The sequence below is a fragment of the Sminthopsis crassicaudata genome, chromosome 4 (genome assembly GCF_048593235.1).
Source record: "Sminthopsis crassicaudata isolate SCR6 chromosome 4, ASM4859323v1, whole genome shotgun sequence".
NCBI classification, from domain to species: domain Eukaryota; kingdom Metazoa; phylum Chordata; class Mammalia; order Dasyuromorphia; family Dasyuridae; genus Sminthopsis; species Sminthopsis crassicaudata.
The window spans coordinates 344,830,737-344,843,859 of NC_133620.1; the positions used below are offsets into that span (position 1 = coordinate 344,830,737).

General features: G+C 36.5%; 1 protein-coding gene across 1 annotated transcript in view; it reads left to right on the top strand.

Annotated features, from left to right (window-relative positions):
- The window catches only part of LSM12 (LSM12 homolog), a 41,064-nt gene extending 30,949 nt beyond the window's left edge, over positions 1 to 10,115 (top strand). Inside the window, exon 6 of the transcript XR_012481171.1 lies at positions 9,454 to 10,115. The gene's annotated coding sequence lies outside the window, so the exon portion shown is untranslated. The remainder of the gene's footprint in view (positions 1 to 9,453) is intronic.
- The last annotated feature ends 3,008 nt before the right edge of the window (positions 10,116 to 13,123 follow it).

The following is a 13,123-nucleotide window of genomic DNA, read 5'->3' on the forward strand; positions in this document are numbered from 1 at the left end:
CTTCCTCAAACAAACAAAAAAACCATTTTAGCGTATATTAGGGAGACAAGACATATAGACAGATTTTAATACAATATATTATGAGTTAAAGCAATGGAATACATAGTACTATGAGGAACAGGGAGGGGGGGAATTGATTACCAAATTCAGATAGGACATGTGCTGGGCTTGGAATCTTTGGTTAGAGTAGATGAGAGTATTTTATATAAATGTTACTTGCTGAATAGGTATTGATTGAAAAAAATCTGGTGTTTTGATGAATGCTTCACAAAAATCCTCCTCTAGTGCCTTTTTATGGCATGACAGTGCCCCTACCCCCTGATATGTGTGGCTGTATCTTGGACCTGAACCTCTGGCAGGCCTATTGGTCTCCAGGGGCTTTAACTTTGGGTATTGTTAGCAGACTCTGTATTTCAACTAAACAGTTGAAGTGAGAAGCTCAGAGTTGGCTGGCCACAGAGTGATGAATTTTTTGGCCACAACCACGTTGAATACTGCTACCTCAGAGAGAAATTTGCTTTGGAGAAAGGCATATCCACATAAAAATCATGAATATTCAAATCCTGAATGAGGAATCTGAAGTCTAGATTGGGAGGAGAGAGGAGATTCATTTTGGATCTTAGTTGAAGATAACATATGTCTGAATTCAAGATTGTCAAATAGAGACATTTGGACTTGACCCTACAGATTATGCAGTGATGGGAAGTTTTTAGTGTAGGAGAGTAAAAGGAGCAACTCTTTAAAATGTTATATTGCTGTTTTTTGTTTCCTGCTATTCTTCCCCACACTTTCTACCACACAACCCCTCTCTTGCAACAAAGAAATTGCTGTGGAAAACATTGAATACATTTTGGCAGTTTTTGTTAAACATTCTCCAGTTATAGTCCCCATTCTCAACCTGGGATTTGGGGGAGAGAAGGGGAAGCATATTTTCATCATTGGTTCTGTGTAACTGAGATTGGTCTTTTCATTTAATCAGCATTCTGATTTTTTGTGTGTAAGGGGTATGTTTTTCATTACATTGTTCCATGTATTTTCTTGTTTCAATATGCAATATTTTTGGGGATGAATACACAGTATGCAAGAGAAAGAAGAAACTGAAAATTTGAGACAAGATACTTAGAGTAATAAATTAATAATGAAAATTAAGTCATTTACTAGGTATTGACAGATATGATAGAAATTAAAAAAGGAATGATAGATGAGACTTGATTGTTTTTCTAGATTTAGAGGGAGAGGAAAAGCAGAAGTCATCTATATGGAAGTTTTATGAAACTCAGTGACTTGAGAGCATACTTCACTATAGACAAAATCTTAAGGGAAAATTTGGGTGGGAATATTCGTTTTGTACATACAAAATTTGAAGTCATGGTGAGACTTGTTAGCATTTAACATTAGTTAGCAGTTTGAAGCAATGGGATTAGAGTTCAGATTATAAAATAAACTTAGTCATCAGTATGGTAGGAAGAGTGAAAAAGCCATAATGACACCTTGGGGAATGTCCATAGTGAGGATTTAGAAGGATGAAGTGGAAATAAACATCTGATCTCAGGCTGGGAAATAGCAAGAATGTTATACAGTATCTTATCTGAAATTTACCTTCCCCACTTCTTACAAATTAGGTGAATTTAAGTAGAGAGGCTTTTTATTTGTTTTTTGAGCTTAAACTAAAATGTAAGGGAAAGTTGTCTTTCTGTCTATTTGACCTTGCATTTTTCTAACCCACTCTGTATTCCTCCACCTATACCCCAACTTCTTTTCCTTGCGGGTAATCTGACACATCCAGGAATGGCCAAGGATAAATCCAAGCCCATTGCTGAAGTTGGTTTGTTGAAAAAAACATGAGTATTTGACTGCCTCATAATAGATGGTACTGCAGAATGATCTCTGAGACCATCTCTCAGAAGATAGAAAAATTAGGATTGGGAGGAGAGGGTTGCTGCTTAGGTGTGTTTGATCCCTAATCAATAAGGAAGAATTGGTGAAACAAAATTTATGGGACTCTTGAGACAGTGTGATTGTTACCTTAGAGGTCATAGTGATAAATTAACAAAATATTGCAGATGAAGAAATACACCAGAGAAATAATTTGCTCCAGGCCATGCTGAATTGCATTGATTTCCTAGTAGTAGTAAATACATGAATTCTAGTAAGACTTTGTACATACCTTTAACAATCTCTTTGTGAGGGGCAGTTAGGTGGCACAGTGCATAGAGCACCAGTCCTGAAGTCAGGAGGACCTGAGTTCAAATTTGGCCTTGGACACTTAACACTTCCTAGCTATGTGACCCTGGGCAAGTCACTTAACCCCAGTTGCCTTGGGGGAGGGGATCTCTTTGTGGACAAGGTACATTGTTGCCAAATCTGAAGAATGGTTAATGATTAGATGTCCATCTGAAGGAACATATTTGTTCTTTTTTGTTTATTATTATTTTGAATAGTATTGTTTTCAATTATATACGTAAAGATGTTTTCAACATTTAGTTTTCTAAGATGTTTAGTTCCAATTTTTTTTCTCCCTCCTTTTTCTTTTCCTCAATACAGCAGGCAATCTGATATAGGTTATATATATATAAAATCATTTTAAATATATTTCTGTAATACGCATGATGTGAAAAAAAATCAGAACAAAAGATAAAAATGAGAAAGAAAAAGCAAATGACAAAAAAATTTAGTATGCTTCTATCCACATTTGGTCTCTCTGGTGTGGATGGCATTTTTCCATCCCAAGTCTTTTGTAATTGTCTTGGACCATCACATTAGAGCAGCTAACTCTATTACACAATCTTGCTGCTTCTGTGTACAATATTCTTCTGGTTTTGCTCACTTCAGCATCAGGTTGTGTAGACCTTTGCTGGCTTTTCTGAAATGAGCCTGTTCATTCTTATAAGAATAATAATATTCCTTTACACTCATATGCCATAACTTATTCAGCCATTCTCCAGTTGATGGGCATCCACTCAGGTTCCAGTTCCTTGCCACTACAAGGAGATATATTACAAACACTTTTGCACATGTGGGTCTTTTCCCCTCTTAGATGATGTCTGGGATAAAAACCTCAATAGTGATAATGCTGATATGCAGTTTTAGAGCCCTTTGGGCATAGGAACATCCCTATTTTGTTCAATTTTTAATCACTGACTTGGATAACAATGTGAATAATACAGGTAAAGAGGGCTCTTCTATATGTCACTCAAGAGTAGTGGGATGACAGCAGGGCTCAGAGGGACCTAAATAGGCTCAGCATGGTAGAATCTAGATCAAAAAAGATGAACTTTTGAGAGGAATAAATCTTAGTTCTCTTATAAAAGATTTGGGGGCAAATGTTCAAGATGGACAGAGGTGTGGCCTGGCAGCAGCTCAAAGGAAAAAGATGCTACAATTTTCATTTATTCAACATGAGCTAAGTGGTTAATAGGAGCATCACTAGTGGATCCTAGATTTCCTGACAGAGCTCAAAAGTAGTTTCTTATCAGAAATAGGAGAGAGATGGAGTTGTGGATAGCTTTTTAGTTGCAAAGTATCTTTAAGCATTATACAGATCAGTTCTCTCTCATTGAGGGAAAATGTTAAAGAGATAAAAGAGAGAGATAGAAGGACTGATCCAAGATCATTTATGCAGAGAGTTGGAGTACTCTAGCACTCAGATTTTTCTGATACACTGGCTAATTGGGAGGAATTATAGTAGAGGAATTTGGAGTCATGGATTCTGCTTCTGACACCTCTAAAATAATTATGTGACCTTGTCTTGTGTGACCTTAGTGCTCTAAGCAACTCTCTAAAAGCATAAAGTTGCAGAAGGGGGACCGTCCTACATTGATTAACAAAGTTTCTTCATATAGAGTTGCCATGTAGTCAGATCTGGTTCCTTTCCCCTCATATACAAATACAAATGTTCCTTTATACAAATGACAAAAAAGTATGAATTATGAACTTATGAAGTTTGATTTTTTAAAAGTATGTATTACATTTTAGATAGTAATTAAGAAAAGTGCCCTGATTATGTCCTCTTATGAACTATAACTATGTTACAAATAAGTTGAGATTATGAATATTTTGCTCTGTACCTCTAACCCATCTTTGCCAAACATGGGAAATAATATTTCATCTTTGGGCCTCTTTAGTCATAAATGATCATTGGTCACTGTGTTGATCAGTCTTGAACTCTTTCAAAGTTACATTCTTTATACTCTTCTGATTGTCTTCCTGGTTGTGCTAATTCTACTCAATATCCATTCATACATTTCCTTTCAGATTAATCTGAATTCTTCATACATATCTTATGACTCAACACAATCCAATTACTTTCATATAACAGTATTTTTAAGGCATGTCCCAACTGATAGGGGACTATCTTTATTTCTTGTTCTTTGTTGTCACAAAATGCTACAAACATACGCTTTTTCCTAAGCCATCTAGAGGATAAACATCTCTAGTTACCTCAGTTTTTCTTCTGACTTGACTATCTCATTGCCCCTTAAAAGTTAAACCATAAAAGTTTATAGAGAAGAGTTAGATCATAGAAATTATATAGTCTAGCTGCGTTGTTTTACTGAGAAGAAAAATTGAGATGCCCATTGAGATAAAATGACATCACAATCAAGTATATCACTAAAATGGGGATATGAAAATTACATCTTTGGCATTTTTACTTGAAAGCCCTGGGAAAATTCATTGAAAGACAGAGGTCACGTCCCTGGAAAGGATTAGGACCCAGATTTATTTACTAATTTTATTATTAAGACATGAAACTTAACAACTGAAACTCCTAAATCTTGAAAAAACTTTTAAAATCCAAAGTTATATACTAAAAAAGGAAGCATTTTTATATGTATAATAGCATTTTTAAAAAAGTTATGTGTGGAGCAGCTAGGTACAATGGATAGAGCACCAGCCCTGAAGTCAGGATAACCCAAGTTCAAATGTGGTCCCAGACACTTAATACTTCTTAGCTGTGTGATCTTTGGCAAGTCACTTAACCCCAATTGTTTCAGAAAAAAAAAAAAAAAAAAAAAAAAAAAGTTATGTGTGAAAATCAGTTTCTATTTTGCCCCACTTGCTTTTTCTCAATAAATTTCTTTGCTCATTCTGTAGGATTTTCTAAGTAAATCATTATGCCATCAACAAATCTGCATGCTTTTATTTAACCTTGTAATAAATTATATTTGCTAACTTTCTAAATTGTCTTGTGCTTCCTTTTGAACTTCCTTTGCTTCTATATGTTTCAAAACATGATCCAGTGGTCCGGTTTTGTGCATTGTTACTACCCCATTTCATTCCCCCAATTTAAAACATAAAGAGGGAAAAAAGATTATAAATTATAAATAAGCATAGTCCAACAAATTAAATCCATGCAGTTGTCCAAAAACTGTCATTTTTTGCATTTTGAGCCTCTTGCTCACTTTATTGTAGGTCTTCTATAGACTGGGGTGGATGTTACTTGATCAGAATTGCTACATCTTTGAAAATTGTTTTTTGTGTTTCTATTTTATATGAGTTTCTTCTTCCCAGAATTCTCTGGTCACTTTTTTTTTTTTTTTTTTTTTTTTTAAATCATTGCTTACAGCATAATCATAGCCCTTTTAATACAAGTTAATTGATGGTTACAAATTAGTAGCAACTCTACTTTTGGCATGAAGTTTGTTTTCCTTTCAGGTATTTCCTTTCTGGTATCATCATCATCTTCCTCATCCCCAGTATTCTTTTTATCAATTTTTCTCCCTGTTGAGTTGGACATATTTCTGGACCACACTGTGTATATGCCTGTGTTCACGTGTTGATTTCAGATAAGAATAAGGTTCATCCAATGCCACCTCCCCTCACTCTTTCCTCCATGTTTGTTTATTCTTAAAACTTTCTGAGAAATAGTAAGTTCTAGTCCTTTTTCCTCCTCACATTCTTATTTCTTTCTTTAAAACCCTAAGAACAGAATCAACATCCTCAAATCCTCTTTTTCTTTTTTAATTCCCTCACTGCCCTTTGAAGACATTGAGATTGTGAAGGAACACATTTCTTTTTCTCCATTAGAATGTTAGCACTGTCTTATCATTATATAGCTCTTTCTAATTGCGCAACTAAATTTGACTTTCTTGATTTCTTTCTAACTCTTGTGTTCATATTTTACTAAGTATTTTTTTCATCAGAAAGGCTTGAAAGTCATAATTTATTAAATATTTATTTCCTCCTCTCCCTCCAATAGGATTATATTCGGCCATGGGTAAATTATTCTTGTTTGTGCATCTGTGTCATTGACCTTTTTAAATAACTATTCTAGAATTTCTAATTTTTAGTAGAAATTGCTGGGGTTTTTGTAATCTTGACTGGTTATTTTGGTATTTGAATTGCTTTTTGCTGGATGACTGCTGTGGTTTTTATTTGACATGGGAGTTCTGGATTTTGGCTATGATCCTCCTGGAACTTTCCCTTTTGTTTTTTCCTTCAAAAGGTGATAAGTGAATTTTTCTATATTTACTTCCCTTCTGATTCTAATAAATCTGGACAGTTTTCATTTATGATTTTTTTGAAATGTGTTTAAATAAAATCACTGTTTTCAGAGAGTTCGGTGATTCTAAATTTATCTTCTTGCCCTGATTTTCAGATTAATTCGTTTTTTCTTTGATATCAGGTAACTCATTATTTCCCCCTTTTTTCCAATCCTTTGACTTTGTTCTAATATTTCTTGCTGTTTTATGCAGTCATTGATTTGTTTAGTGCATTCTAATTTTACTATTTGTAATTTAGAAGAGTTTGCCACTTTAATCCATATCATTGATAAAAATATTGCACAGGACAAAGACAAAATATACTGTTAGAGAAGAAAATAACCTCCAGTTGTGATTGATTTATTAACACTTTGGATAGAGTTTATTAAATTATGACTCAACTTGACTCTTGGCATGTAGTCTTGGGGAATAAGAGTTGTCAAATTGCTTTGCCCGAATCAATGAAATATATCTCTAGTGTTCCTGTTTTACTAGTCTGATAGTAACCCTCTCAGAAAAGCAAATAAGATTAGTTTCACATGACTTATTCCTAGTAAATCCATGCTGAGTTTTAGTATTTCTCTTACCCATTTTTTTGAAAAGGACATTTACTTCTAATCTTCAAAGATCTTTGCCTTCTTATCTGCAATTTCTTTTAATATCCTACAATGCATTTGTCTTCAGGGTCTGTACTAATTAAAAGGGGTAAGGTGCACGTTTACTGGTTTTTTTTCTCCAACTTCAGGCTCTCTCAAATTCATAGCATCATAGTATTTGAAATTAGAAGATATATTGGAGATCATCTAGTTCAATCTCCTTATTTCATTGTTGGAGCTCAGAGGAAAAAGATTCAGAAGGTAGGTCACATAATAAGTAAGTAAAGCCAGAATTAGAACCAAATCTTCTGACTCCAGATCCTTTATATAATCAGAAAGCTCTGCAAATGTTCACTACTCATTAAGATGTCTTTGGGGATTCAAGTGATACAGCAAGTGATAACTGTTTCTCTTTTCCCTCCTTTAAAAATTCATTATGCTGAAGTCTAGGTCTTTTACAGAGGGCAGGGTTTAATGTCACAGTAAACTCTCTTGCTTTGCCTTTTTCTTCATTGGTGATGGTTGTGTTGTTCGTTAAACATATTTAGTAGGTTGGGAGCTGTGAGGGATTTTTAATATTTTCAGAAATCTACGCTGAATAACCATAGCATAGGAAGATAAAGAAACTTAGAAAAGAGATCTAAAAGATATAAGGGAAACAAATGGATTTATTTTCCAGGGCAAGACAGAGAAGCTGCCATCTCCTTAAACATTTGGGCCTTCCCCTTTAACAAGGTAACTTTGCTCCCATTCAAGATATAGCTGGCTCCTGAAAAAACAAGGGGACAGAAGAGTTCCTTTTTGACTCCTCTTCTTCTTCCTAATACTTATACAAAGACCTAAGGGTTGTAAGTTGGTCTAGTGACTTATAAATGGTGATGGATTTCTTTGGTAGCTTAGTCAGATGGCTTTCATCTTTAAAAAAAAAAAATATTTCCTTGAGTAACTTCCTTGAGCAAAGCAATTGGGCTTCCAACTTCCCTGCTTTTCTCCTCAACATAATCCTGTATTTAGTTTTTATTCATTTTACATAAGAAATTTTGTTCCGAAACATTTTATGATATGCTTGGTGTTGCACAGCTAATAAGTGTTGGACAAGGATTTGAATCTAGGCCTTCCAGTTCCCAATTCAGTGTTCTTTTTATTGTGCTACAATTGCCTTTCATAGAATATGCCATAATAGAAAGGCATTAGATTTAGATACTTATTACCTTTGTGACTTTGGGCAACTATCACCTCTTGGTGCTTCAATTTCTCTCCTTAAAATCAGGGGGAGAACTAAATAATTTCATTTTCCTTCTGGTTCCCTTCTTAATCATTTTTATTGCAATAGAAAGTAGAAAACATTTTTAATGTATTGGCTTATCCAAATCTCCTTTTCATTGTATTTTGTCTTTATTGAATTCCCTTCTTTGCCTTTTTGGAAGTTATTCCTGCCATGAGGTCGGGATCTTGCTATAGTCCAAATAGGCTGTTACTATTTAACTTTTCTTTTTGAAGTGATTGAGTGTGGGATGTCAGTAAAGAGATGGAGAAAGTGCTGCTTCTAGAGCCTAAAACATGTTACTGAAATAGGCAGAGGTTGTAGCACCAAGAATGACTCAGAACCTCATATAATAAGGGAGGAGGAATCTTTTTACTTGTCTCTTTAAACCAAGTGGAGTTAAGGAGAAGATGCTGGCAGTTTCCTCCTGGAAGTCTGATTAGCCTCAGATCATTGAGGCCAGAACAAACATAGGAAAGGTTCATTGATTTCTCTCTTTCCCCTTCTCAATCTGAGCTCTGTTGGGACTAAGCAAATTAGCAGACACTTCGGAAGATGGCAACAAGGAGTCTTGATCAAGGAAGTAAAATTCCTGGATCTCTTGATGCCATGGTTTCCTTTTTCATGGCAAATTTTTCCTAATTTAGACCACATTGATGAAGTAGATAGAGGACTGGGCCTGAAGTTAGGAAGACCTGAATTCAAATCAGGCCTCTGATTCTTACTGACTAGTGTCATGCTGGGCAAGATACTTAACCTCTGTTTGTCTCAGTTTCCTCATCTCTGAAATGAAGATAATAGTAACACCTACCACCCAGCGTTATTGTGAGGATCAGATGAGATAATATTTGTAAAGTACTTAGCTCACAGTGCCTGGCACATAATAGGTTCTATGTAAATGCTTGCTATTGTCATCGTCATCATCATCGTCGTCATCATCATCATCATCACTATTATAATAATTATTGTTATAGGTGGGTAATGGAGTTATGAAGAAGAGAAGTGTGGGGTAGGGACCCTAGTTCATTACTGATGATAATCTCTCTCTCTCTCTCTCTCTCTCTCTCTCTCTCTCTTTTTTTTTTTTTTTTTTTTTTTTTTTGTTCCCTAGTGTCAGCAGACATTTTGAGGGCCAGGGTGGAGAGATGAGATGTTCAGTTTCCTCCAAGTCTCAGGCAATATTGATAACCGTCTGGCCAGTGGGGTCCCGAGCCTATTTCCCCTTCCCTCAGTGGGCTTGGAGGCTGGTGTTGCCATGGTGATGAATTTTCTTCTTTTGGTGTGGCAGCAAACCCTATATTGGGGTGGCTATCTTACTCAGGGCTATAGCAACAACTTGTCCTGTTTTCTGCTCTTTGCCAAGCTCCTAGGACTGTATTCGACAATTGACGGGGATGCAGCTTCCTTGGCCTTCCCCTTGAAGTCACTGATGGGCCCTGGCTCTTGGAAGCTGAGCTACAACAACTTTCAACAACCTGACCAGGAGCTCCTTTGAAGGGCTGTGGAGACTTTGGGCACTGCTACCCCACAGTGATCTTATAGCCTCCACCCCCAGAGGCCTCTGGCTTAGGCTTGGATCAGCTCCGGAGCTACAACTGGCACATCTATTTCCCACCTGACTTTTCTGAAGTTCTGGGCTCCTTTGAAAGAGCTGAACCTTGTGTACAATTTCCTCAGAGCCCTGAACACTGAGCATTTGTAGAGATCCTGGAACTTTTTGACCTGAGCCATTAACCAATTGGTTATATTAAAACTTGGCATTTTTTAGGGGAATGGGCTGAGGTCTTGACCTTTCAATAGGTGTTTTTATTTCTTTCCCTAAATTAGTTGAAATATTCCATTTCAAGAAAGAGTTGGACACCTGCCACAGGCATTTGGTTCCAGTTTGCAAACAATCCCTCTTATACAAATATGACTTTGTAGAAGTGTTTGGAATACAGTCCTGCCATTGTAAATAGCAAATTTTAAATAATGAGGGGTCTGGATCTCTGGCAAGATCAGCACTGATGTATTGTGCTGAATACTATAAACAAAGAAGGATCTTTCAGGTTTGAGATCAGAGGTAGTATATATAGGTAGAAAGATATGTCAGAGGCATGACCCTCTTTGCCTCCTCCAGTTCAGTTTTAGTGGTTGTCAGACAATAAACAGTAAATACCTGCTCTATGGCAGGCATTGTGCTAAGTACTGGGGACAAAGAAAAGCAAGGAATCCCTGCTCTTCTATTCACATTAATGAAACAATATGAAAACTGTAGAAATAGAGATAACATGAATTCAAGATAATTAGTAAAGAGGAGGGACTAGCATCAAGGGAAAGCAAGAAAGGCTAAGAGTGGTAGAGGGAGAGCATTCTGGCTGCTTTTCCACTTCTGTTTTAAGAGCACAAAAGCTAATAAACAACTCCCTCAATTCCTCCCATCCTCTGCACTTCTGACCCAGTATTATGACTAATATAAGATGCCAAAATCCATCCAAAGCCTGCAAAATTTCCCAAGATTGGGTTTCCTCTTTGGGGAATGCAGGAAGTGAGCAGAAGAGATAGCATGCAGCACATGTGGATAGGGTTTCCAAGAAAGCCTGTATTAACATTTCCCACTGCAGCCTTGCAAATCTTTAGGATTCATAGGACAAAGTTCCTTGGCCTCCATTAAGGGCCCTATGATTTGGGGGGGGGGGGGGAAGTGAAGTCTGAGCTTGTAGATGTCCAAAGAACAAGTGCTTTTAAGTTCTATTTTGACTTGCAAGTTGATGACTTAACTTTTTTATTGCTCCATCTGCAGTTCTGTCCTCCAAATTTGAATTGGGTTTGGGTTTCAGGAGAAATAAACTTGTTGGAGAATGGTTTCTTTTTGTTGTCCCTTTTCTAGTGTGGGGAGTAGAAGGAATCCCGAGTTTGGAAAGTGATTGTTATTTGTTATCACCTGCTCATCTGCGCCACCCTCCCATCTTCCCTGTCTGCCTACATTTCCAGTTGTCTTACATAATGTAGTCATACCCATACCATACCCACTACTCAGTGCCCCAAATGTTCAAACTATGACCTGGTGATTTAGAATAAAAATGATTGCTTATTGTCTATCTGATGCACAAAACATTGCTCTAGAAACTGAGGAACACAGGAAAAATGGAGACATTGCTCTTATACATCTTGGGGAGATAGTCATTTAAACAGATGCAAAGCAGGATATAAGTGTCTTGAGAAAGGTAGAGGCACAGCAGCGGCAAAAGTACAGAAACCGGAAATATTGGGGACAAGGTTACATGATGGAAGCATGGGACATACGAGGGAAATAAGCATGAAAGAAGAATGCTACATGTATATCTTACATCAAATTGCTGTCTTGCAGGGGGGAGGATTTGTCTTTACATCTAACTGGAAAAAATATTAAAGTAAAGAGGATGAGTGCTAAACTGACACTGACCTTGAAGCTTTTTAAGCAAGGAAGTAATGTGATGGGGACTTTGCTTAGGAATATCCATAAGATAATACTAGAAGAGATATTGGAGGTTGTCTAGTTCAACTTTCTCAGTTTATGGATAATGCAACCTCTGAAGCTCTGAAGATAAAGTTGCCCTAAGGTCATATAGGCTGTAAAGGGTTTGAAACTCAGATGTGGGGATTCCAAATATAGCTCATTTCTATTGCCTCTGATCTGCCTTGCAACTGTCAAGGGTTGACTGGAGGCAAGGAGACCAGGAGATGTTATTTAGAATAGTCCAGGTGAGATGCTTTGAACTCAAGGGATGACAGCAGCAGTGTTGACAAAACTAGTGAGTAGAAGGTGGATTTTGAGAGAGAAGGCTTTAAGGAGAAGGTGCAGTTAATATATATTACTCTTAAAAAAAAAAAATTTGGATTGATGACATCTTTTGTTTTTTACAAGGCCTATATTTTCCCCTAGATCTCTTCCTTTCCCAGAAAGCCATCTTTTTAAAAAAGATTTTTTTTTTTAAGAGAAAAAAATTGAAGCAAATCAGTATATAGAAAAAAAATGACACTGGTGAACTGTCTCCTTCGCACATATATCAATAAAATGGAAGTAATAGACTACTATCAGCAGCAGGTGGTGAAATGATTAGAACACTAGGCCTGGAATCTGGAAAACTTGATTTCAGAATCTTGCCTCGGGTACTTTTTAGCTCTGTGATCTTGGGCAGGTCACAACTTCTGCCTTAGTTTCCACATCCATCAAATGGGGATAATAGGACCCACTCTAGGTTAGGACCAAATGAAAGCATACCTGTACAACAACACAGTGCCTGGGAAATATTAAATGTGATATAGATTCTTGTTTTCTCCCTTCAGGCTGTCATTAAGATAGTTTTATTTTGCTGTGTAAATAGAACATCTGAAAAGGCTAGCAGAGTTCTTAGAAGCTGATAGGAAAGCTATAAAATAGCATATCATTTTCATTTTCCAGTATTTCTCCTCCTTTAAGAGAAAAAAAAGAAAAAATAATCAAAACTAACCACATCAGCTGAGATCAGTATATCAGTTTTTTACACTCACAGTATTCCGCCTCTAAAAAAGAAAGGAGTTTTTTGGTCATATCCCTTCTTCAAAATCAAACTTGGGTCCTTGTAATTGGTTTTTCCCCCATACTGTATGTATGTTCATAGTTGTGCATGTTGCTTATCTACTTCTGCTTATTTGCATTATGCTAATCTAGGCTTCATAGCTATCCTTTTTTATGGAGCAGCAAAATTCCATTACATTCATGTCATTTTGTTTTACCTGTGCCTCAATTGATGGCCACCTCATTTATTTCCATTTATTAC